The 22,847-nt window shown below is 52.0% G+C and overlaps 1 long non-coding RNA gene across 2 annotated transcripts; it reads right to left on the reverse strand.

The window, feature by feature from the left end:
- Window positions 1–1,460: 1,460 nt before the first annotated feature.
- Window positions 1,461–8,986, reverse strand: LOC112662831 (uncharacterized). Of its 2 annotated transcripts, XR_003138869.3 has the most exons (3): window positions 8,905–8,986; window positions 8,424–8,600; window positions 1,461–4,120 (listed from the first exon to the last, which is right to left on the reverse strand). It is a non-coding gene; the product is annotated as an uncharacterized LOC112662831 (long non-coding RNA). The 2 variants fall into 2 exon arrangements; XR_003138870.3 differs by lacking the exon at window positions 8,424–8,600.
- Window positions 8,987–22,847: the final 13,861 nt, after the last annotated feature.

Here is a 22,847-nt window from a genome sequence, read left to right on the forward strand (position 1 = left end):
CCTCAGTGCCCGTCACCCATTCACCCCCACCCCCCACTCTCCTCCCCTTCCACCACCCCTAGTTTGTTTCCCAGAGTTAGGAGTCTTTATGTTCTGTCTCCCTTTCTAATATTTCCTACCCATTTCTTCTCCCTTCCCTTATATTCCCTTTCACTATTATTTATATTCCCCAAATGAATGAGAACATACACTGTTTGTCCTTCTCCGATTGACTTACTTCACTCAGCATAATACCCTCCAGTTCCATCCACGTTGAAGCAAATGGTGGGTATTTGTCGTTTCTAATGGCTGAGTAATATCCCATTGTATACATAAACCACATCTTCTTTATCCATTCATCTTTTGATGGACACCAAGCCTCCTTCCACAGTTTGGCTATTGTGGATATTGCTGCTAGAAACATCGGGGTGCAGGTGTCCCAGTGAGAGAACTACCCTATGACCAGAAATGCACAACTCGGTACTTACCCGATGGATACAAAAGTACAGATTCGACGGGGGAGATGATTTTCTTCATGTGCTTTGCAGGTATTTGGACGTGTCATCCCGGGTCTCCCAGGTCACTAAGCCACACTCTCCTTGGACACCTCATGTCCCTGTGGACATGACCAGCAGAGAGTGGTCAAGAGCGAGGAGAATCAGCTGGAGCCTGTCTGACCACAAAATGACGGGCACTGACGGAGCCCACACTCTTTTCTCTGGGCACACAGGGGAGGCCTGAAACCGTATGAGCCTGCGGAGGGCATTGCCTCCGTGGACCCAGGACGTGGTAAGACGCGCATGTGCCCCGAATTGTCCACGATCACGGGTGCTCTTTGTTCTTTTCTTTTCTTTTTAATTTTTTATTTATTTATGATAGTCACACACAGAGAGAGAGGCAGAGACACAGGCAGAGGGAGAAGCAGGCTCCATGCACTGGGAGCCCGATGTGGGACTCGATCCCAGGTCTCCAGGATCGCACCCTGGGCCAAAGGCAGGCGCCAAACCGCTGCGCCACCCAGGGATCCCTCTTTGTTCTTTTCTTCAAGGCTGTTGCTCCCTCGTGCCCACAGGCAATCCATCGTGGTTCCACCCATCCCCACACTGAGGGCGACAGCTGGCGCCCAACGTCCCTCATAGGCCTCCTATCTAAGGGGTCTGATTCCCAGCTCCTGCCTGGCTGTCAAGTGGGGCTTCACAGGAGCTGCCCAGGTGTCATTGGAAACTGCTTCCCCAGATCCAGAGGCTGCCTCCAGACCAAACTGAGAGGCTGACCGATCCAGATTGGCAGGCTAAGGGTTCAAAACCCAAAGAGACCTCAAAGTACACACTATAAAAAAAACCCCACATCCTTATATTATGTGTTCATACATATATTTTGGAAATATATAAAATCTCCAAATTACAAAGTCATTGCAACAAATACACGTAAAGAAACACAGCAGAACACTCCCAATGAAAAATGACCAGAGTGAAAAGAAATAAACCACAAAACTTTAATTAAAACAATTATAAAAATAAAGAAAAAAATTAAAATGACTTTCTAGGAAGGTGAAGCAGGAGGCTCGTGCTGGGAGGCCAGAGGTGGCCAGAGTTCCACAACATTGGTCCAGAATCCTGAGCGACTGTACGAGGGCCACGAAGGAGTCCGGCCAAAGACACGGTGCACAGGGGCTCCAGGGCACGGTTCTATTTCAGGTCTGAGATCCCGAGAGGCTTGTGGGTGCCAGGAAGGCGCTGGTCATCTAAGGGAAGGGTGCAGGCCCATCAGACACAGGCCCAGCTCCAACTGTTGCTTCTGGTGGTCCCAAGGTCCGGTCCAGGGAGACCTCCCTTGTCCACCGATGGTCAGCCCCACTGGGGGTGGGGCCACCCAGGGAGCTGAGGGAAGACCAAGGGGTGGGCCATCCTGGGTTGGGCCCTCCCAGGCCGGAGTACGTCCCGCGTGCTGTGTCCTGTCCAGTTGACCTGCCGGCGCCACTCAAGCCAAGGGCCGCCTGCAGCATGGCTTCCAGGAGCACCCCTGGCTGTGAGTGGCCATCACAGGATCCGCACCTGCCGAGATGCCCCAAGGGCTCAGAGGACATACCGGGCTTCAGGAAAGGAGAAGTGACTGCCTTAATGGGTGGGACGCTCATGGGACAGCTGGGCTCCCCTGGTGTCTGGGTGAAGGGGCAGGAGTGGGGCTTGCATAGGGCTGCGGGAGGAGGGAAACCCTGGACTGGGCCGAGATTCGCAGCAAGAGTCCCCCTTCTGTAAGGCCGCCAGCTGGATCTCGGGGCACAGAGAGCAAGTCAAGGTGGATCACTTCCTTTGATGGGTTGACGACTGTAGAACTTTCACGTCAATGGACCCACTATGGGCATGGGTTTTCACATATTCCCTTCAGGTTTCCTCGTGGACATGTGGTCCTCTTTGGTTTTCCCAAAGGGCTTTTCACCCTTCCCCCGCCCCCTCCTCGACCCTGACCCCCACCAGTATCTCCACTCAGGGTCTTCTCCAAGCCTTGGCCTGGAATCACATAGGTAGCTCAAGGCTGCCCTTTCCCTAGATCCCTGACGAACACCCATTCCCAAGGGCAGATGGGGAACTGCCTATGTCCTGTGGAACAGCCCCCTCAGGCTTAGGTGGGACCATAAGTGGCAAAGGGGAGGTCATTCCTGGACGGGGATGTTTTCGACATCCCAGAAAGGGGAGTGCTGAGAGCACATTGCTGGTCAATGCTCCTCTGAATGTCTTCCTCCTGTGGCTGCCCTCTTCCCCACACAGTCCCACTCCCATGAGGACCCCGACAAACGAGGCTCGTATTGATGGTGAGGCAGATGGGGGCCCTGCAGGCATTCTTCCAGGAGACCCTTACCCTGGCATCGCTGCCAGAGAACACCTGGCCCGAGAGCTGACCATCCCCGAATCTAGAATCCAGCTAGGCAGACCCAGTGCTTTTCTCATAGTCTCTGGGGGAGGAGGCATGCAAACACATGGGGCTAGGCCATTGCCTGTCCTTCTGCGTGCTCAGCTGGGGAGCTGAGAACCTATGGCATGGGGATGTGCGGGCTCTAGGAGCCCTTGCCCTTGGAGGTCCTTCTGAGACCTTCGTTCACTGGATGAGGGAACACTGGGGTCCAAGGCCTGAGGCCTGATGACGGGTTCATGCCCATGGGCTGACTGTCCCCAGAGATCCTGTGCCATGGCCAATCGCTTTTACCACATGAAACACCGTGAGTCCTCCTACACGGGAGGGGAAGAGACACATAGAGAGGAATAGGTGCCAATCCATGACGACCATTTTGTCTTTTGCCACCAGCAGAGAGGAAGCCTGCACAAGGGTCCAATTGTGACGAGAATGACACCCATTTCCAGTGTCTTCTTGGGTCAGTCAACGTCTCCTCAGCTCCCTACAGGGGACTGCAGCAGGAACCCCATCATCTGTCCATGCAGATGACCAAAGAAGAAATGACTTTTCTACCAACACCATCCATTGTGTGTTTACCTACAGTTCATGCTCCTCAGGGGAGACCAACGCCTTCTTCCTTGTACACCAAAGGGCCATGCAAATACATGTAACAGTGTAGGCAACAAGCCAGCTCTGGCTTTCAGTGGGGTGTTAGTTGGTCTTGGGTCCTCGAGTCCCTGCCATGTGTGGGATAAGCTGCCTTCGCGTGTTACCTGACCGTTGCTTCTTCTTTTGCCCCTTAGGTCTGGTGCCAAAACCAGCGAACGAGACAGCGAAGGCAGAGCCGCTGACTGGGCTCCACAATCCGCCAAGGAGAAAGGCCACTGCGTGGACAGGAAGAACCTCCAGGTGACTCCCCAGCATCCAAGAAGGGTCCCCTCCTGAGCCACTCCTTGACACAGGAATGTGTCTCTGTGTGCTTACCGAGGAGTAGCAAAAGCCTCAGGAAGGGCATCATCTCTGCTCTCAGGCTCCAGCCACCCTGTGATCGAGGATGGCGACACCCCACCTGCCATTGTTGGGCAGGCAGCAGGCAGGCTGTTTCTGGGCCAGGAAGGATCTGCGTCTTCCTGTCCTGAACCTGGCAGCCAGGAAGAAGGCCTCTTCTTCCATCAACTCACCATTGTTATCCAAAGGCTGGCTCCAGGGGTGGGTTCAGGCTCTAGCTCTTGGTCTCAGGGAAGGGAGGCTGTGAAGACAGAGAACATAGAGAAAAGTTCTCTCTCTCTCTCTCTCTCTCACACACACACACACACACACACAGTCACATGCACTCACACACCACCACACACACCCTGACACACACTTCTATCTCCGCACTGGCTGTGCTACTGGCGTCCAAGCCCTCCTCTCCAATGCTGTTTTCTCTTTAGGTCGAGTCCCGAAGGAATGCAGAGGAAACGAACATCCATTTCTGCATCCCAAACCAGTATCTTCCTTCAAGCCTTTGAGGAGGAGCGGTTTCCTGGCCATAAGAACAGGCATTCCAGAAGCCAGAATTCAGGCAAGTTTTTTACCTTGTGTCATGGGCGTTGTTCCCTGTGGAAGGGACGGTAGCCCCTAGATTTTGCCGGAGAGATGTGAACTTCTTGGGGGGTTAACCACGGAGTGTGGAGCAGAGGCACCAGGGGCATAGTGTTGACCATGCCAGTGAGAACCCGTCCAAAGGAAGAATTTCCAAACTCAATGGGTGGTTAACACACATGCTTGTAGACATGGTAACCAGACCAGCGAGGGAATATGTCCAAGTTGCCCTCTCTACAGAGAAGCCAAAGTGTCAGGGCTTCAAGAGCTCAGCCCTATTATCCATTGAGTAGGTCCACGAGATGCCATTACTGGGTGTGGGCTTGCTGTCCTGTCCTGTGTTTGGAGACAGATGTGATGGTGCCCTGGGCATCTGGACCGTGGGGCTACAACGGATCCTGCCGAGGAGCCACACACCTTGTGCGGATAACCTAAATCCTGGCCCTAATCCAGGTGAGGGAGAGGTGTCAGGGAACCCAGCTGTGTGCGGCTCTTCTGCCTTAGTTCTGCACAAAGCGCTTGCTGGGATGGGAGGTGTAAGGTAGCCTTCAGGGAGATATAGGAAGAGTCTCTGAAAGACTCTCGGTTGGTGCAAGAGCCTGTGGAGGTTGCTTCAGGTGGCACTCCTCAGGGGTCCTCTGACGCGTCTCGTCAGGGGTCAGAGGAGAACCTCAAGGTGCTAGCCTGAGCTCCTCTTTTCCTCCAGCCAGGAGGGGAGGGAGGTCAGATGCTACGTAGCTGTTCTCCATGTGAATGACTGGCTGCCCACGCCTTGCCCTCGGCCCAGCACAGATGTGCCTGTAGTCCAACCAGGTAGCAGTGAGGCCAGCCTCTGAGGCAAAGGATGTGGTTTTCCACACATTCACACCCAAGAGTAGATGGGGACAGAGGTGTTGAGGGCAGCTGGGAGCAGACCTCAGGACGTGGAGTACAGTGGGTAAAGTGGGGCAGGCCGTCTGCTGAGTCTCGGTCCCTGGAGATTTAACATTCTCGATCTCCAGCAAACGCAACCACACCTGTACATGCAGCTAGGGCGGGACCCCCTTGAAAACTTGACTACACAGCAGCAGAAGGGAAGGCAGTGTCGGGGAGTTGGGCCCAGGGCGGCACCTTGGAGCTCAGAGAAAGGGAGGCATCGAGAAGATTGTGGTTTCAGCTGCTCGTTGTCTCCAGAGAGGCTGAGCCTCCCTAGAGCTGGGCGCGTCCTCCACAAGTAGCAGGGTTTCGTGGCCTTGAACTGACGCTACCCTCACCACAAACCTTGGGCCTGTGGAGGCTTTGTCTCTGGCAGCAGACTCTTCCCAGACAGGGAAATCTCCCATGGACAGGGCAGGAGGTGGCTCTGGGCGGCCCCCAGCTTCCTAAAGACAGAGTGCCCTTGGGGGACACGCAGTGCCCCCACCTTCTTGCTTGCTGGTACTGGCCCCATTTCCTGAGCATGGTTAGCCACTTGGTGGCTCGCCAGGTTTGCTGGCGTTGTTTCTGGAAAAGGACATACAGGGGCAGCAGATGAGCCTCTAGCCCTGGGAGATGGGCGTACATTGCTTCATCCAGTCACCCTGCGGGGACTCAGAGGAGTGACCCAGGAAGGCACAGAGACCTTCCCGCTGACCGTGGCTCGGGGTCTGCAGTGCGTTCCTCGCAGCCTGAGCAGCGCTGGGACAGGGCGTTTGGGGAGACACCCCTGGGGATGTCCTGCAGGACGGGGTCTGTGGACAGCTGGCCCCACGCCCACTCCCAATCCTGCCCAGTGCCCAGGACTGGCTCCCACCTTGGCCTCGGGGCCTGGGGCCAGGCAGGTCCTTCTTCCGGGAAGGCAGAGGCACAGATCCCTGAGCTCCAGGCTTGGCCCCAGAGTCCCCAACATATGAGGCCACGGCACTCGGAGGTGAGGGTCCACTAGGGAAGGCAGGGGCTGCACGCTGCCTGTGGTCGGTCTGGGACAGGGTTCTGGGGGGTCCGAGAAGGGTTGTTGCTGGTGGTAGGCTAGGTGGGACCCCTTCGGAGCCCCCAGGAGGTGCCCTGTCACTGAGATGGACCAGCCTGAGAGCTGTCAGCATGGCCTAGGTGCCCACTTGACTGTTCGGCAGAGGCCCCTGCCTTCCCAGGGACTGACTACCCGGGTTCCAGCCCGCCTCCCCCTGCACCCTGGGTGTCTTCCTTGCTGTCCCCTGAATCCAACCCTCTTACTGTCACCTCCACTACTGTCCCCATTCATTGTACCTCTTGTCTTGTCAGAGCCGCTGAGCACGACACATGCCTGACCCCTCCAAGCAGCCACTGGGCAGAGAGCAGGGCTGAGAGGACCAGGGGCAGCCCCGTTGGCCCCAAAATGGAGTCTCCAGCATTCATGAGGTTGCTGTGGTGCCGTCGACCCAGCAGCCTCCTCCCCTCCGGCCAAGGCCACTGGGCTCTTCTCCCTCCCTTGTTTTCAACCCATGGTGGCCTCCTCCTCCTCCTCCTCTTCCCTCTTCCTGCTTAATTTGGTCAACCCCTTCCTCTGCTGCCCAAACTCCCTCCCTGACCTTGCTTTGTCCCCAGCAACTACCTGCAGCCCCGCAGAAACCTTCAGGACTGTCGGAGCCCTGGCCTGGGGGTGTGAGTGAGGAGCACCCCTCCAATTCGCTCCAGATCAGACCATCCTCCTATAGAAAGCAGGCTATCGTCCCAGAGCTCCTCACCTCTGGAGTCCTTGCTGAAGGACAGGACACCCCCCAACCCAATTCAGGAGACACACACCTGGCCCTCCCCACAGCAGGTATGGAGACCACTTCTCTGAGTGCTCAGGGGCCAGCCCCCAGGCCCAGCTCCCTTCCAACCCACAACCCGCGTTTGCCTCCCGGGTCACTCAGCTCCAGCCCAGTGAAGTCATGGTGTTCAGAGGGCTCCAGGGGATGAGGTCCTGACCAGGGGGGATGTGCCAGCCTCCAGAGAGGCATTCCTACAAATGCAAACCCCTACCTGAGATGGATGAAGGGGGGCAGAAAGCTCTGACTGTCCATGACATTCCACGGTGACAGGTCAGCATCATCCCAAGGATCTCTTGGGGACCCTACTTGGAATGCCTGATACAGAGCGGAACACATGGTGGGGACTGATCTGTGCCAGGGACATGGGGAAAGGAGGGAACAGAATATCTCCTCTCCCCGGAATCCTGAGGGAGATCAGGACCCTCTCAGATTCTCCGAGCATGAGAAGAAGGGCCTGTTTGCCCAATGGGAGCAGCCTGACAGCCTTATCTGCTTTAACAGAGATGATCCCCACCTGAGCCTGACCTGATCTGGTGACCCAGATCACCTGATCCCCACATGAGCATCACCTAGACCTGGTGACCGTGGTCCACACCTGGGCTCATTGCTACCAATCACTAGGAGCCAAGATAGACCCTCACTTCTACTTATGCCCTGGTCAGTCCCCAGGGCCTCACATGTTCCTAGTGACTATGGTCCTTGTCTGGGCTGACCAGGCTCATCCTTGGCTCTGATCCCCTCCTGGGCCTCACCTGGTTCTGATGCCCCTGGCCATCAGGCTCTGCTCCTCTGATTTTCATCTCTGCCTGGGCCCTCACTTCTCAGCTTAGATTCAGATCCCTGATTGGGTCTCACCTCCATTGGCTAGCTATGCATCTGGACATCTGGAGCACCTGAGGACTTGATCCCCACCTGGCCTTACCTGCTCCTACTGGCAACAACACCCACTTGGTTCTCATTGCCTGGACTCTGCTATGATCCTCACACAGTACATACCATTGCTGTTACTGCTTTTGATACCATTTGGACCATACCCACTGCCACATACCTAAGTATACAACCACCTGGGCCTCATGGGGAACTGGTGACTGTGATCCACACCTGGATTCATCGGCTACTGATGTCTAGGATCCAGGATGGACCCTCACTTGCTGATGCCTGAGTCCGTCCCCAGCATCTCATATGTTCCTGGTGACTATGGTTCTTCAATGGACTGACCTGTCATGCTTGCCTCTGATCCATTCCTGGGATTCACCTGCCCTTGCAGGAGGAGTCCCCACCTCTAGTGGGTTCTCTAGCATCTATGGTACTTGTCTGGGCCTCAGCTGATGGTATTCGGCTATGATGTCAGCCCTTTCCAAGGCTAGCAGGGTCTCTAGGTCCTCTTGCCTGGTGCTACAAACCAAACACATCCAAGGATGACACCGTATGAAAACCTTCAGAGAACACAAGCGTCTGTGTGCTCCCTGTTAGCAGGTCCCCATCTGTCTGACTGGAGTGTGGAGACAACACCATAGCTCCCAGGGGACATGCTGGGCTAGAAGATCATTCATGGGTACTGACTGTCTGTAGCTCGCCCACCTACAGTCCACATTCCCAGCCACTGTCCCAGGACATGCCATCACGCTCAGAGGACAGAGCTCTCCCAATCCCTTACCAGGAGCACAAGGGAGCCCAGGAGGCTAGGGAAACTGCTGACCTGATACTTGGGGTGACGTGTCCCAACTCAGGGATGACGCGAAGATGGCTATGGATGGCTTCAGGTGAGTGTTCCTGCGGGCTTGGGGTAGATGAGGTTTCTTTTAGATTCGACAAGCACAACAACCAAAGGGAAAAAGCAATCAACTGTACTTAATCAAAATTAACAACTTATGCCAGCAAAAGTGTGAACAAACTACACACCCTGTATACAGTGTTTTGTAAATAGCCTGAGGGAGGATCTGCGGGGGGGATCACGAGGGCCTCCATGTTCTAGTTTGTGAAGAGCAAGCCTGCTCATGGACCAGAAGGACCCAGAGAGCCCTGATCGCCCACCCCGGACCACAGGGTGGCGGGATTGGTCATCACATGTCGGGGTCCATGTACCTAGGACTGGCTGGAAATGTCATGGCTTGGGTCTCCCCTGCACAGAATAGGGCTTACAAAGTAGTAAGGGTCCCAAATGAGCTGCCCTAGCCCTGACCGCAGCCTCCTTCCCTGGCCTGGGGTAGGAGGGAGGCAGCTCTGATCCCGTGGAGCTGTGGAAGGGCTGCAGGAGATGCCTCCTGGGCATCACACAGGGTTTGGTGCATTCTAACCCCAACCCAGGATGCCAGCACCCCTGGCATCCTGTGCTGGGACCCACAGGCACCACAGTGACCCGAAGTGTGCAGGGAGCAGCTGCCACTCAGCTGTGACCTGTCGCTGTGTGAGCACCTACGCTTTATACACTGGTGTACTAGGGAGAGTGGAATAGTTTGGGTGCTGTGAGCAAATCCGGAGCACAGGTGCCTCCAACTGCCTGGGGTCGCAGAGTAGTGCCAGGCAGCAGTGGAACCCTGGGGCACCACAGTTCTGCCCATAATGGGATCCCGTGTCATCACTGTAGGTCGGGGGTCCAATCAGCACATAGCCTGGCACCCTGAAGGCCAAGGGTTCTCTGGGAGGTCCTGTCTCATGCCAGATGGGAAGGGGTTGCAGGCACCCTCCCACATCCTTAGTTCCTCTCCTCAGTCCCTCCAGGCCTCCCACCCTTCTAGGTAGACTGGGTGTCCCAGCTGTCCTTCCATCCCCAAGGGTTCACAGCATGGATTTTGCACTTAAGAACATTTGAGAGGCTCTGGGTGGTTCAGTCAGCTCAACATCTACTCTTGATTTTGGCTCAGTTCAGGAACTGAGGTTGTGGTGTGGAGCCTCAGGTGGGGCTCGGCCCCGGCGGCGGGGGGAATCTGCTTCAGAGTCTCCCTTACCCTCTGCCCCTCCCACTGCACGCTCTCTCAAATCTTTTAAAAATCAACATTGAAGACATTTGAGAAATCTTTATCATCTCTGCAGAGGTGCCTTCACATGTGTAATAGCTGTGTAAATGCTTTTTTTTTTAAATTTTCATTTCTCTGGAATAATTTCCCAGGAGTGCTACTGCTGAATTATGTGTTAATTGTATGCAAAATATTTTTTGGACAAAACTGCTAAACTCTTTCTCAGGAGTGATTGTAAGATTCTAGAAAAACTGTGTGGAAACTGTTTTTTCCAGGCAGTTGTCTAGATACTAGAAGTGTGCCTGCCAGAACTTCAGGTGAGATTCATTTAGCCTCGGAAAAAGTTGTTAAACTATCTTCCAAAGCAACCATATTTTTATTCGCAGCATGAAGGAGCGTTCCGTCATATGCCAACCTCCAGCAACTAGTATCCTCGTTTTTGGGAGTTTAGCATTTCTAGGGGCCCCTGGGTGGCTCAGCTGCTGCGATGCTTGGGTGGCTCAGTTGCTTAAGTGCCTACCTTTGGCTCAGGTCATGATCCCTGGGTCCTGGGATGGAGCCACCATAGGGCTCCCTGCTCTGGGGGAGGCTGCTTCTCTCTCCCTCTGCCTACCTCTACCCCTACTTGCTTGCTCACTCTCTGTCAAATAAGTAAAATTGAAAAAATAAGTCAATTGGAGGACAAACATTATATGGTCTCATTTATTTGGAGAATATAAAAAATAGTGAAAGGGAATAAAGGGGAAAGGAGAAAAAAGGAGTGGGAAATATCAGAAAGGGAGACAGAACATGAAAGACTCCTAACTCTGGGAAACGAACCAGGGGTGGTGGAAGGGGAGGTGGTGGGGCTGGGGGTGACTGGCTGATGGGCACTGAGGGGGGCACTTGATGGGATGAGCACTGGGTGTCATTCTGTATGTTAGTAAATTGATCACCAGTAAAAAAAATTTATAATAGAAAAAGAAAAGATATAAAAGAATAAAAATAAAAAATAGAAATATAGCATTTCTAAAAGGTTTGTAGCACCATCTCACTGTTGTTCACATTGGGAACTTCCTAATGCTAGAGGATGTAGAACATAGCAGGCTTGCTTATTATCTGCCTATCATCTTTGTCCAGGTGTCTACTCAGATATTCACCCATTGTTAATTAAATTATCTGTGTTCTCACTGTTATGAAGTTCGTTTTGTGTAGATTGAAAAAATTAAGAATTTTAATATGAGATGTGTGTTTTGAACAAATATTTTCAAATATTTGAACAAATATTCAGTTTGTGAGAGGTCCCTAGGTTCCCTGGGCAATGCCTTTCACAGAGTAGCAGTTTTAAATTTGTAAAGTTCACATTATGTTTTTTTCTTTTCTGGATCATGTTTGGTGTTGTGTGTTAAAATGCACCACCAAACTCAAGGTCACGTAGATTTTCTTTTATGCTATCTTTTTGATGTTTGACAGCTGTGGTTTTAAGTTTACATACAATGTTGAGTGACTTTGGGTGGAAGTTGTAAAAGTTTTGCCACATATTTCATTTCATATCCTATGGGTTCCAATTCCTTGTTCCTTAAGTATTTCGGGAGGAGCCCAGATATTGTAGCACATGTCAGTGAACCATTGCGAAGCTTCTAGGATTCAGCTGGAGCTTGGAAGGAGGCAGGTGGGGCCCTGGCAGTGAGGACCCCGCTCCTGCAGGACTCCTGCGGTGCCTGACCACCTGCAGGGGGCGCCCGAGCGCAGGCGCTGCCCCAGGGGGCTGGCAGATGCAGGGGCCCTTGTCCACCTGCAGGAACAGGAGCCCCCGCGCTGGGGAGGCTTGGGGAGCATGTGGGGCCGCGGCCACTGTGACAGCAGCCCCGGCATCTGCAGGCCCTGGGGTCCTGAGTATGGGGGCTGATGTAGGGCCTGACAAGCCTACAGAAATTGGCATTTCAGGACCCGCTGTGGAGGCTTCTGGAGGCATTGGTCGGGTCCATGCCGACATCAGCAGGGACTCTTCAAAATCACAAGGTAAGGGATAAGTTAGAGTTAATGTTAGAGTTAGGGGTAGGGGTTAGGATAATGGTAGGGTTAAGGTGAGGGTTAGGGTTAGTGTTTAGGGTTAGCGTTAGGTTTAGGGTTGGGGTTGGTTTAGGAGTTAGGTGTTAGTTTAGAGCTAGTGTTACATTTGGGATAGGGGTTAAGGTTAGAGGTTTGGGTTGGGGTAGGGTATGAGTTTAGGAGTGGGGTTAAGGTTTAATGGTTAGGATTATGGTGAGGGGCATTTGGGCAGGGTTAAGGTTAGGGGTTTGCGTTAGGGGCTTAGGCTAGTGTTTGGGTTAGGTTCCGGATTTCGGGTAGGGTTACAACACAGGTAGGGCTAGGGTTAAGGGTTAGGGTTGCGTTTCAGTGTTTAGGGTTAGGGGATAGGGGTTAGGATTAGGGTTGGGGTTAGGGTTATGGTTGGAGTCATGATTAGGTGTATGGATTCGGGGCTAGTGATTGGTGTTTTGTTTTCAGTTAGTGATAAGTCCAGTGTTAGGCTAGGTGAAAATTAGAATTAATGTTAGGGTAGGATTCGTGTCTGTACACAGGTAGAGATTGGATCTGGGCATGGGGCATGTGTCTGGCACTGGAACTCCTAGTATCTTCAATGGGTTAAAGTTTTTCTTTAGGGTTTGTCCTTGGCATCCATCCATTCAGAGGCCTCCCCAGATGACCTGGCCGGCATCTCCTGAGCTGAGATAAGGAGGGGATATATGGCTCTAAATATGCTCTATTGGGTTTTCCTGTTTGTTAACACAGTATAATATTAGTTTGAGGTGTACAAGAGAGTGATTCAACCCTTGGATACAATGCCTGGTACTCATCTCCGGTGCCCTCCGTCATCCCATCCCCCATTTCCCCATCCCCCGCTAACCTTCCTCTGGTATTTATTAGTTTCTCCTCTGTGGTTAAGAATGTGTTTCTTGGTTTGCTTCTCTCATCCCTCCCCTTTGCCAGTTTGTTTTGTTTCTTAAAATCCACATATGAATGCAGTTGTATGGTATTTGTCTTTCTCTGACTTATTTCAGTTAGCATAATTTTAGTCGCTTTTTCCACATCATTGTAAATGGCTTCATTTCATCCTTTCTGATGACTGAGTGATACCGCAGTGTGTATATTGACCACATCTTTTCTGCCCATTCACCTGTCGATGGACACCTGGGCTGTGTTCATAATTTGGCTAGCTCTTGTTGATAATGCTGCTGTAAACATTGGGCTGCATGTCCCCATTCGAATCTGTACTTTTGTATCCTATGGTTAAATACCTAGTTGTGCAATGTCTGAATCGTAGGGTAGTTCTATTTTTAACTTCTAGAGGAATCCCCATAGTGTTTTCCACAGTATGCAACAGGCTGCACCTGTTTGAATTCCTACCAGCAAGTAAAAGGGTTCTCCTTTCTCCCCATCCTCACCAATACCTGTTCTTTCTTGTGCTGTTAATTTTACCCATTATAACAAGAGTCAGGTGATATCTCATTGTGGTTTTGATTTGCATTTCCCTGATGATGGGTGATGTTGAGTGTCTTTTCCTGTGTCTGGTGGCCATCTGGATGTCTTTTAGAGAACATGTCGTTTCGTGTCTTCTGCCCATTTTTAATTCGGTCACTTGCGTTTAGGATGCTGAGATTTATATTTGCTTTATATGTTTTGGATACTAAGTCTTTAGTGGATATGTCGTTTACAAATATCTTTTCTCATTTTGTATGTTGCCTTGTAGCTTTGGTTGTTTCCTTCATTGTACAGAACCGTTCGACTTGATGAAGACCCAATAGTTTATTTTTGCTTTTGTTTTCCTTGCCTCAGAGGCATATCTAGAAAGATCCAATGGCCAATGTTAAACACATTACTGCCTATCATTTCTTCTTTTTATGGTTTCAAATCTCACATTTAGGTCTTTAATCCATTTTGAATTTATTTTTGGCATACGGTGTACGAAAGTGATCCAATTTCAGTTTTCTGCATGTGGCTGTCTAGGTTTCCCAACACTCCTTGTTGAAGAGACTGTCTTTCTGCCAATGCATATTCTTTCCTGCTTTGTTGAAGATTAATTGAGCATAGAGTTACAGGTTTGTATCGTGTTTCGGTTTTCCATTCTGTTCTATTGATCTGCGTGTCATCTTCTTGTGCCTGCACCATACTTTTTTGATCATTAGAGCTCTGTATATAACTTGAAGTCTAAACATTTTTTTTTGAAGTCTAAAATTGTGATGGCCCAGCTTTGGTTTTCTTTTCTAACACCGCTTTGGCTTTTTTCAACCTTTTGTGGTTCTATACAAATTTTAGGATTTTTTGTTCCAGCTCTGTGAAAAAAAAATGCTATTGCTATGTTGATAGGGATTGCATTAAAAGATTTCATTTATTTATTCATGAGAAACACAGAGAAGGAGGCAGAGGTACATGCAGAAGCAGGCTCCTGCGGGAGAACCTGATGTGGGACTTGATCCAGGATCCCGGGATCATGACCTGAGCTAAAGGCAGATGCTCACCCACTAAGCCACCCAGGTGCCTTGCTGATCCAATGTCTTTGCTAGTTATGGGTCTGTTCACATTTCTATTTCTTCCTATTTAAGTTTTGGTAGTTTGTACATTCTATGGATTTGTCCATGGCTTTCAGGTCTCCCAGTGTGTTGGCTTATAGTTTTTCATCGTATTCTCTTTTAATTGTTTTCCTTTGTGGTGTAGCTATCCCCTCTCGCATTTGGGATTTTATTTATTTAGGACCTTTATCTTTTTGTTGATAAGTCTGGCTCAGGCTTGATCCATTTTATTACTTAGTTTGAAGTACTAGCTCTTCGTTTCGTTTTTCCATTCTACTGTTTTGTTGTTTCTAATTGTGTATTTGTGCTCTCAACTTTATTATTTCTCTTCTCCTGCAGGCTTTATGCTTTGTTAGCTTGTCCTTTTCTAGCTCCTTTATTTATAGGATGAGGTTGTGTATTTGAGACTTTTCTTATGTCTTGAGGTAGGCCTTTATTGCTATGTAATTCCTTCTTAGGACTGCCTTTGATGCATCCCAGAGGTTTGAACAAATATGTTTTCATTTTCATTTGCTTCCAAACATTTTTTAAAATTTCTCCTTTAATTTCCTGGTAGCCTCATTCACTCTCTATTAGGATATTATTTAATCTCCACATATTTGTGGTCTTTCCAGAATTTTTTTCCTTAAATATTTATTTTTTAATAATAAATTTATTTTTTATTGCCGTTCAATTTGCCAACATACAGAATAACACCAGTGCTCATCCCGTCAAGTGCCCTCCTCAGTGCCTGCCACCACTAACCCCCATCCCCGTCCTCCTCCCCTTCAACCACCCCTAGTTCGTTTCTCAGAGTTAGGAGTCTTCCATGTTCTGTCTCCCTTTCTGATATTTCCTACCCATTTCTTCTCCCTTCCCCTCTATTCCCTTTCACTGTTATTTACATTCTCCAAAGGAATGAGACCATATAATGTTTGTCCTTCTCTGATTGACTTATTTCACTCAGCATAATACCCTCCAGTTCCATCCATGTCGAAGCAAATGGTGGGTATTTGTTGTTTCTAATGGCTGAGTAATATTCCATTGTATACATAAACCACATTTTCTTTATCCATTCATCTTTCGATGGACACCAAGACTCCTTCCACAGTTTGGCTATTGTGGACATTGCTGCTAGAAACATCGGGGTGCAGGTGTCCCAGTGTTTCATTGCATCTGTATCTTTGGGGTAAATCCCCAGCAGTGCAATTGCTGGGTCGTGGGGCAGATATATTTTTAAATCTTTGAGGAACCTCCTCACAATTTTCCGAGTGGCTGCACCATTTCATATTCCCACCAACAGTGCAAGAGGGTACCCTTTTCTCCGCATCCTCTCCAACATTTGTGGTTTCCTGCCTTGTTAATGTTCCCCATTCTCACTGATGTGAGATGGTATCTCATTGTGGTTTTGATTTGTATTTCCCTGATGGCAAGTGATGTAGAGCATTTTCTCATGTGCGTGTTGGCCATGTCTATGTCTTCCTCTGTGAGATTTTTGTTCATGTCTTTTGCCCATTTCATGATTGGATTGTTTGTTTCTTTGCTGTTGAGTTGAATAAGTTCTTTAAAGATCTTGGAAAGTAGCCCTTTATCTGATACTTCATTTGCAAATATCTTCTCCCATTCTGTAGGTTGTCTTTTAGTTTTTTTGACTGTATCCTTTGCTGTGCAGAAGCTTCTTATCTTGATGAAGTCCCAATAGTTCATTTTTGCTTTTGTTTCTCTTGCCTTCATGGATGTATCTTGCAAGAAGTTACTCTGGCCAAGTTCAAAAAGGGTGTTGCCTGGGTTCTCCTCTAGGAATTAGATGGAATCTTGTCTCACGTTTAGATCTTTCATCCATTTTGAGTTTATCTTTGTGTATGGTGTAAGAGAGTGGTCCTGTTTCATTCTTCTGCATGTAGATGTCCAATTTTCCCAGCACCATTTATTGAAGAGACTGTCTTTTTTCCAGTGGATAGTCTTTCCTTGCCGAATATTAGTTGACCATAAAGTTGAGGGTCCACTCCTGGATTCTCTATTCTATTCCACTGATTTATGGGTCTGTTTTTGTGCCAGTAGGGTCTCATTCATTTGGGGAATATAAAAAAATAGAGAAAGGGAATAAAGGGGAAAGGGAAAAAAATGAGTGGGGAATACCAGAAAGGGAGACAGAACATGAGAGACTCCTAACTATGGGAAACGAACCACGGGTGGTAGAAAGGGAGGTGGGCGGGGGCTGGGGGTGACTGGGTGACGGACACTGAGGGGGGCACTTGATGGGATGAGCACTGGGTGTTATTATATATGTTGTCAAATTGAACACCAATAAAAAAATCAATAAATTAAAATGCTATTCAATGGCACACATCATACTAGGATTGACGTGTAGCAGGAGGTTCCGGGATTTGGAGGTAGCTAAAGCTCCCCCGTCATGGACTCAAGGTTCCAGAGGATGCAGAGATAGGCAAGCAAGCAAAGCGATATAAAACATGGCACTGGGGTGCCTGGCTGCCTTGGTCGGTGGATGTGATCTCAGCACTGTGTGTTTAAACTTCATGTTGTGTATAGAGACTACATAAAAATAAAATATTTAAAAATAATAAATAGATGAAGATATAAAACATGATACTGAAGGTAAGTGCTTACATCAGGAAATACTCGAACCAGACTATGGATAACCTACAACCTATTCTTACGTACTCCTGCTTTCACTACTTTGCCCAGATGACTTTCCCCACAAGTGACAGTCCCACCCGAGTGGGAGTGGCTTCTTTCATTGTAAGACCTGTGTTTCCTCTCCTTCTGCAAGGAGAGAAGAGCTGTGAAGGCACGAGTTAGGTGGATCAGCACAAACCTGGGCAATAATCATTTCTGAACCTGGTAGGGAAAGATGTGCCTCCTTGTGGGACCCAATGTCCTAAAAAAGCCTGTATGGTCATTGGCTTGGATGAAAGGTGGAGGCTGAAATAGAATTATGAAGAACCAAATAGTGGGAAAACCAAAAATAGAAAGAGAGGAGGACAGATTTCACCATGTATCGTCTTCGAAGGGATCTGGTGTCCTTTGCTAAGAGGGAGTCCACCCTCTCTAAGATGTTTCCTACCGTTCCTTGCTCACTATCAGAACCCAGCAGACATATCTCCATGCCTCCCACACCACTGTGCAGTCATAATTTGTAGGATCTTCAATCTATTCTCCCCAGTGACCTGAGCATCGAGTATGTAACCATTCTGCTGCCCTTTGACAACATCGCGGGGGATTCCGATTTTTGTTCATTTTGGAGTGTGTGTGTATCTCTCACTGTGCAGCTATGTGACTTTGGGCTGTGCCATCCTAACACCTAACTGGCTTGAATCCACAATCTTTATCACTGTAGGTGCTGGCATTAGGTGGATAGTTGGTATCTACTGATCAACCCTGGTCTTGTTCGTGCAGTGAATTTCTGTTGGAGGGTCAGCTCAGGTTGAAGGTCCAACTGGGCCATATTCATGTGTCTGACAGTGGGTCCCAGCTGAGTGCCGGCTGCCTCTCCTTCCTCGATGCCTCTCAAGCTGGGAGCCACATGTAGGGGCGGCCCTGTCGGGGAGATCCTTAGGAGGAAACTGCCCGATGGAGGGAGCCCTGGGGATGCCTGTTTGTGGTGGTCAGCATGGGGAGGAGTCTGGGGTCCCCAGCACCAGGGGGCCGGGAGTATAGGCCACAGGGAGACTAATGGGTGGGCATGGTCATCTCTGGGGCTTTGGAGTCCTGATGGGGTCTCCTGGGAGCGGGGAGATGCTGCACTTGGGTTTGGTCGTCTGTGGGCTGAAGGGGGGCCTGGGAGCAAGAAGGCAACCAAAGACAGGGCTGAGGGAGCAGCGGGAGTGCAAGACTAGCCTGCAAATGGTGGTGCAGGTGGCCGTTGCTCCAGGAAACCAAGGGCCACCTGGGGAAGCGGTGCCCATGCCAGTGGGGAGGCAGGCTGAGTGGGGGTCCCCTACTGCCCCATGGCTGGAGTGGCCCTGCAAGGAGGCTCTTCTGAGCTGTAGTCCGGACCAGCGGCCCATCCAGCCCCTAACTTGCATGGTGTGCTTCCCGTAGGTCATCAGCTGGGCCAGCGCCCAGAAGACATCCTCCTCAGTCAGGAATATCAGCAGGATGGCCACGATCTGGTTCGTGCCCTGGCAGTAGCCCACTTCCTGCAAGAGCCATTGCCTGATGGAGGGTGTCTACTCCTGAGGCCCCTCAGAGCCCTCCCCTCTTGGACGTCAGGCTCCCATGGCTCCCTCACTGCCCAGGCTCCCATAGGATGCTCCCAGATGGCAAGGACAGCAGGGTGCAAGGCCACACAAATGAGCTATAGATAAATTCGACCACAGGTCTGGGGTTTGCTGTGACACACTTCTTGCCGCGGACCTGTGTGGTCGGCGCAGAACCCTGGATGGATAGGGGACGGCATTTGGGGGCTCATCATACTAGATATGTTTATAAGCAGTGCAAATTGTCTAAAATTCAATGCACAACATTCAGAAATACATAAAAACACTGAGGCCGGGTGTCCCTTTCACCTGTCTGACCCTCATTGGGTCCGTGTGTCCTGGTCCAGCTGTGGCGGTGCTGCCCCGCCCCCAGGTCCCCTTCCTGCCCCCACACGGCCCCTGCCCCTGTGCCCTGCTCTTAACGGAGCATCTCCAAACCCGCTTGTGGTTCAGTTCACACAGTGACATCTGGAGGCCCTGTCCTGGTGGCCTCCCCATCCCAGAGACCCAGGGGGGAACACATGGGTCATCCCGAGCACTTTACCACATGGCAGTGTTTTGTTTGCTAGCGCAGATCCACCTGGCTGCAGACACCCTGTGTTCTTTACCCAGAAGCCCTTGGGCCTGCCCTGGGGTCCCCAGAAGCCCGCTGGCCCAGCAGCCTCACCCGACCCCAAAGTAGTCCCAGAACATGACCATGATTTGGTTGGGGAAGCTTCTGCTGATATCTAGAACTATCTGTTTGATGTCTTGGGAGGAGACCTGGGCTTCCTCCTTCATTTCCTGTGGCGAGAACCGGGTAGTAGGAGCCAGCATCAGGGACACAGAACACTAACTGTCACCAACTGTCATCCTAAGCAGGAGCTCTGCTGGTCACCATGTGAGTGTGTCCTGCAGAAAACTCCTTCCTTCCCCTGTGAGGCCAGGGACAGCACAGGTGCCCACCGTGCCTGTGGGGCCTACATGAGGGCTTGTGCTGAGCTGTTGTGGATGCAGAGGGGACTGAGGGTCAGCCCTATGCCGGGAGGGACATGGCGGGTATCCCTGGGGGGGAGGGGACACTGGGGGTGAACCCCGTGCGGACAGAGGACATGGGGGTCAGCCCTGGTGGTGAGAGGACTTTGGGGGTCAGCTGGGGCTGGGGTCCCTCGGTTCCTTGTGCTCCAGACACCCAGGCTGAGCCCCAATCTCCTCCATCCCCTACACACTAGGGCGTGGAGGATCCTTCCACACGCTGGTGCAGGAGATGCGGTAGCACAAGGTGTGCAAGCTGAGCCCGCCCGGTGAGGGGGCCTGGGAGCATGAGCTGCAAGTGCCTGCTGTCCTGACGTCACTACCAGGGCCACATTGCCCGCCCCGATGGCTCTCTATGACCCAGGATCAGAGTTTCAGGGCAAAGAAGGTTGGAAGCGCCCCAGAGGCCAGCCAGTCCAGGCTCCCTGGACAGAGGCAGCGCAGATCTCCCAGGGCACTTTGCACAGACCGTCGTGAACTGAGGCCACTGGCCCCCGGCTGTCACTCTCTCTCAGCCCTGTCCTGACCTGTGGGGCACAGGCTGAGTCACAGTAAGTCTTTGAATGACCTGCCCCTGACATCTGGCTGACCTTGGAAGACAGGAGGGCAGGTCAGCTTTGTGTTCCTGCTGGCCCCTGTGCAAGAGCTATTAGGGGCCTGGGCAGGGCCCCCTCCTCCCTTCTGGGGTTCTGTACCCTCCTTTTGTACAGAGCTCTGGCAGATGCAGAAATGAGGTGGCCGTGCATTTTAACACAACCACACTTTATTGAACTTTCAACAGCAAACAGGAGCTCAGGGCCGAGGGTGCGCGCCTTCCCCTCGAGGGGGACCTTCCTTTCTTTTAGGAGAAAGCCAAAGTCACATGGGGGTGTTGGTGCCAGAGTCCCCCAGCTTGAAAGCTGTGCTGACCCCAAATGGGGGCACGTGTCCTGAGGTTGGGGCCTGAGAGGCAGTTCTGAGGACAGCGGACCAGACCTGGACCTGCAACTTCAGGGTTCTTGCGCTGGATCCCAGCAGGTCATCTGGACCCTAGTTTCTGGCTCACGTGCCAGGGGACTGACTGCTGGAGACCCAGCATGTGGGTGAGTCTGCCTCCTACTGTGGATGAGGGTATGGCCCAGCAGCCTGCCCCTCCTGCCCCTGCCCTGGGTGCCCTGTTATTCCCAATGCTGTCCTAGGTCAGCGACCTGGATTTGTGGGGCACAACAGGTCCCACATCCTGCTCTGAGTGGGTCACTGAGCCTTGGGGCAGAATCCAGAACTGGTCAGGGCCACAGGGGTCTCAATCTCATCAGTCTTCATTCTGTCCCTTTTGGGGCTCATGTCGACCCTCTCTCCCAGAGCCTAGGGAGAGGCCAGCTCAGGTCCCTCTGGGTCGGGGACTCTTCCTATTGAGGGGGCGCCCTCCAGGAAGGACAATGAGATGAGGCAGGGCATGGTGTCAGCTGGCCATGGCCTCAGGACCCCCATCCTCACCATTTCGCTCCTCCAGAGGCCCAGGAGCAAGGAGGCAGAGGTCAGATGGCTCAGCGCTGTCCTGGCACGGGCTGGCCCTGCCTATCACTGCCCAGTGAGGGACTTGAGCTGCTGTGGCCACAGGACAGGAAGGGTATCTGGATCCCTATAGTGTCATCTTAGTGGGCTGGGTGGACCCTGTGAGGGGCGTCCAAGGGGGATTCTATTGTCTGGTTTGCTGTGTGGCCTGTGGTGTGGCCCAGGCAGGTGCCAAAATGAATGGGACCCAGTGTTCTGGCTTCAGGTCCTTGTTTGGGTGCCACCTGCCTGCACTGTACTGGTTCTCTGGGAGCATGAGGAGGGGGGTATTATCGCTACGGGGCCTCCGGGTCAGTGAGGTGTCCTGGGCTGGGGGCAGCTGAGACAGAAGCAGAGCCCCCAGTGTTCCCAGACACAGGTGTACAGCTGTGGGCTCTGGGGAGCTTCCCTCCTGCAGCAGCTCCTTGGCCTTGAGGATGGCCCTGCCAGGAGGGGGTCCAGACTGCTCAGGTTGTGTGGCTGGGCCTGGGGAAGCCTGCTCGTCCACTCTGGGCAGCGTCTTGGTAATAGAAGGGAGGAGAGGCTCAATTGCCGGGACACTCACTCCAGGCCCAGGGGCCTCCTGAGGTAACTCTCCAGTTCCTGTTGGAAAGAGGCTGCAGGGAACTGCTGACCTAATGCTTGGAGTGACATTTCCCAGCCCAGGGCTGGCCCCGAGATGGCGGGGATGTGTCTGCCAGAGAGTGTTCCTGCGGGCTTGGGGCAGACCGAAGGTCTGGGCCAGAGATGAGGAGGAAAACCCAGGGGCCCTATCCACGTGAGCAGCCCCAGCAAGCAGAATCGGGAGGGGATGGGGACCTAGGTACACCTGGGTGGGGGCAGGTCACACTTCATCTTTCGGAGCTGGGTCGTGGAGGCCCAAAGTTGTCTGAGCACCACCTCATCCTCCAGGGCCCAGGGCTGGACCATCACGTCCTGCAGAAACTCCTGAGGACCTTCCAGGGGCAGCTTCAGGAGGCTCTCTGGGCAGTGGGTGTGAGTGAGACCCAGAGGCTCCCTGCTCTGTGGCCTCCAGGTGCCTCCCAAGGGTAGCAGCTGAGGATCCAGCTGTGCAGGATCACCGTGGGCAGTGCTATGACCGAGGGAGGGCCCTGCCTGCTGCTCATTCAGGGAGTCCTGATCTACTCGCCTGCTCAGCCGTCCCCCCGTCCCCAGGCCTGGGTGCTGCTCAGAGCAGGGGGTCAACACCCCTGTCCCCTCACCCCCAGCCTCGGGCACACCTGGGCACCCAGGGGACCACTTTGTCCTGTGCACTTTGAGGATCATGTAAGCCATGGCTGTGAGCACAGGCTCCATGTCCAGGATATACGCGTCCCAGTGCTTCAGGGTAGGGATAAGGGGTTTTGGGGAGCGGGGGTTGAGAGG

This window comes from Canis lupus, chromosome 34 (genome assembly GCF_003254725.2).
Source record: "Canis lupus dingo isolate Sandy chromosome 34, ASM325472v2, whole genome shotgun sequence".
Taxonomy (NCBI): domain Eukaryota; kingdom Metazoa; phylum Chordata; class Mammalia; order Carnivora; family Canidae; genus Canis; species Canis lupus.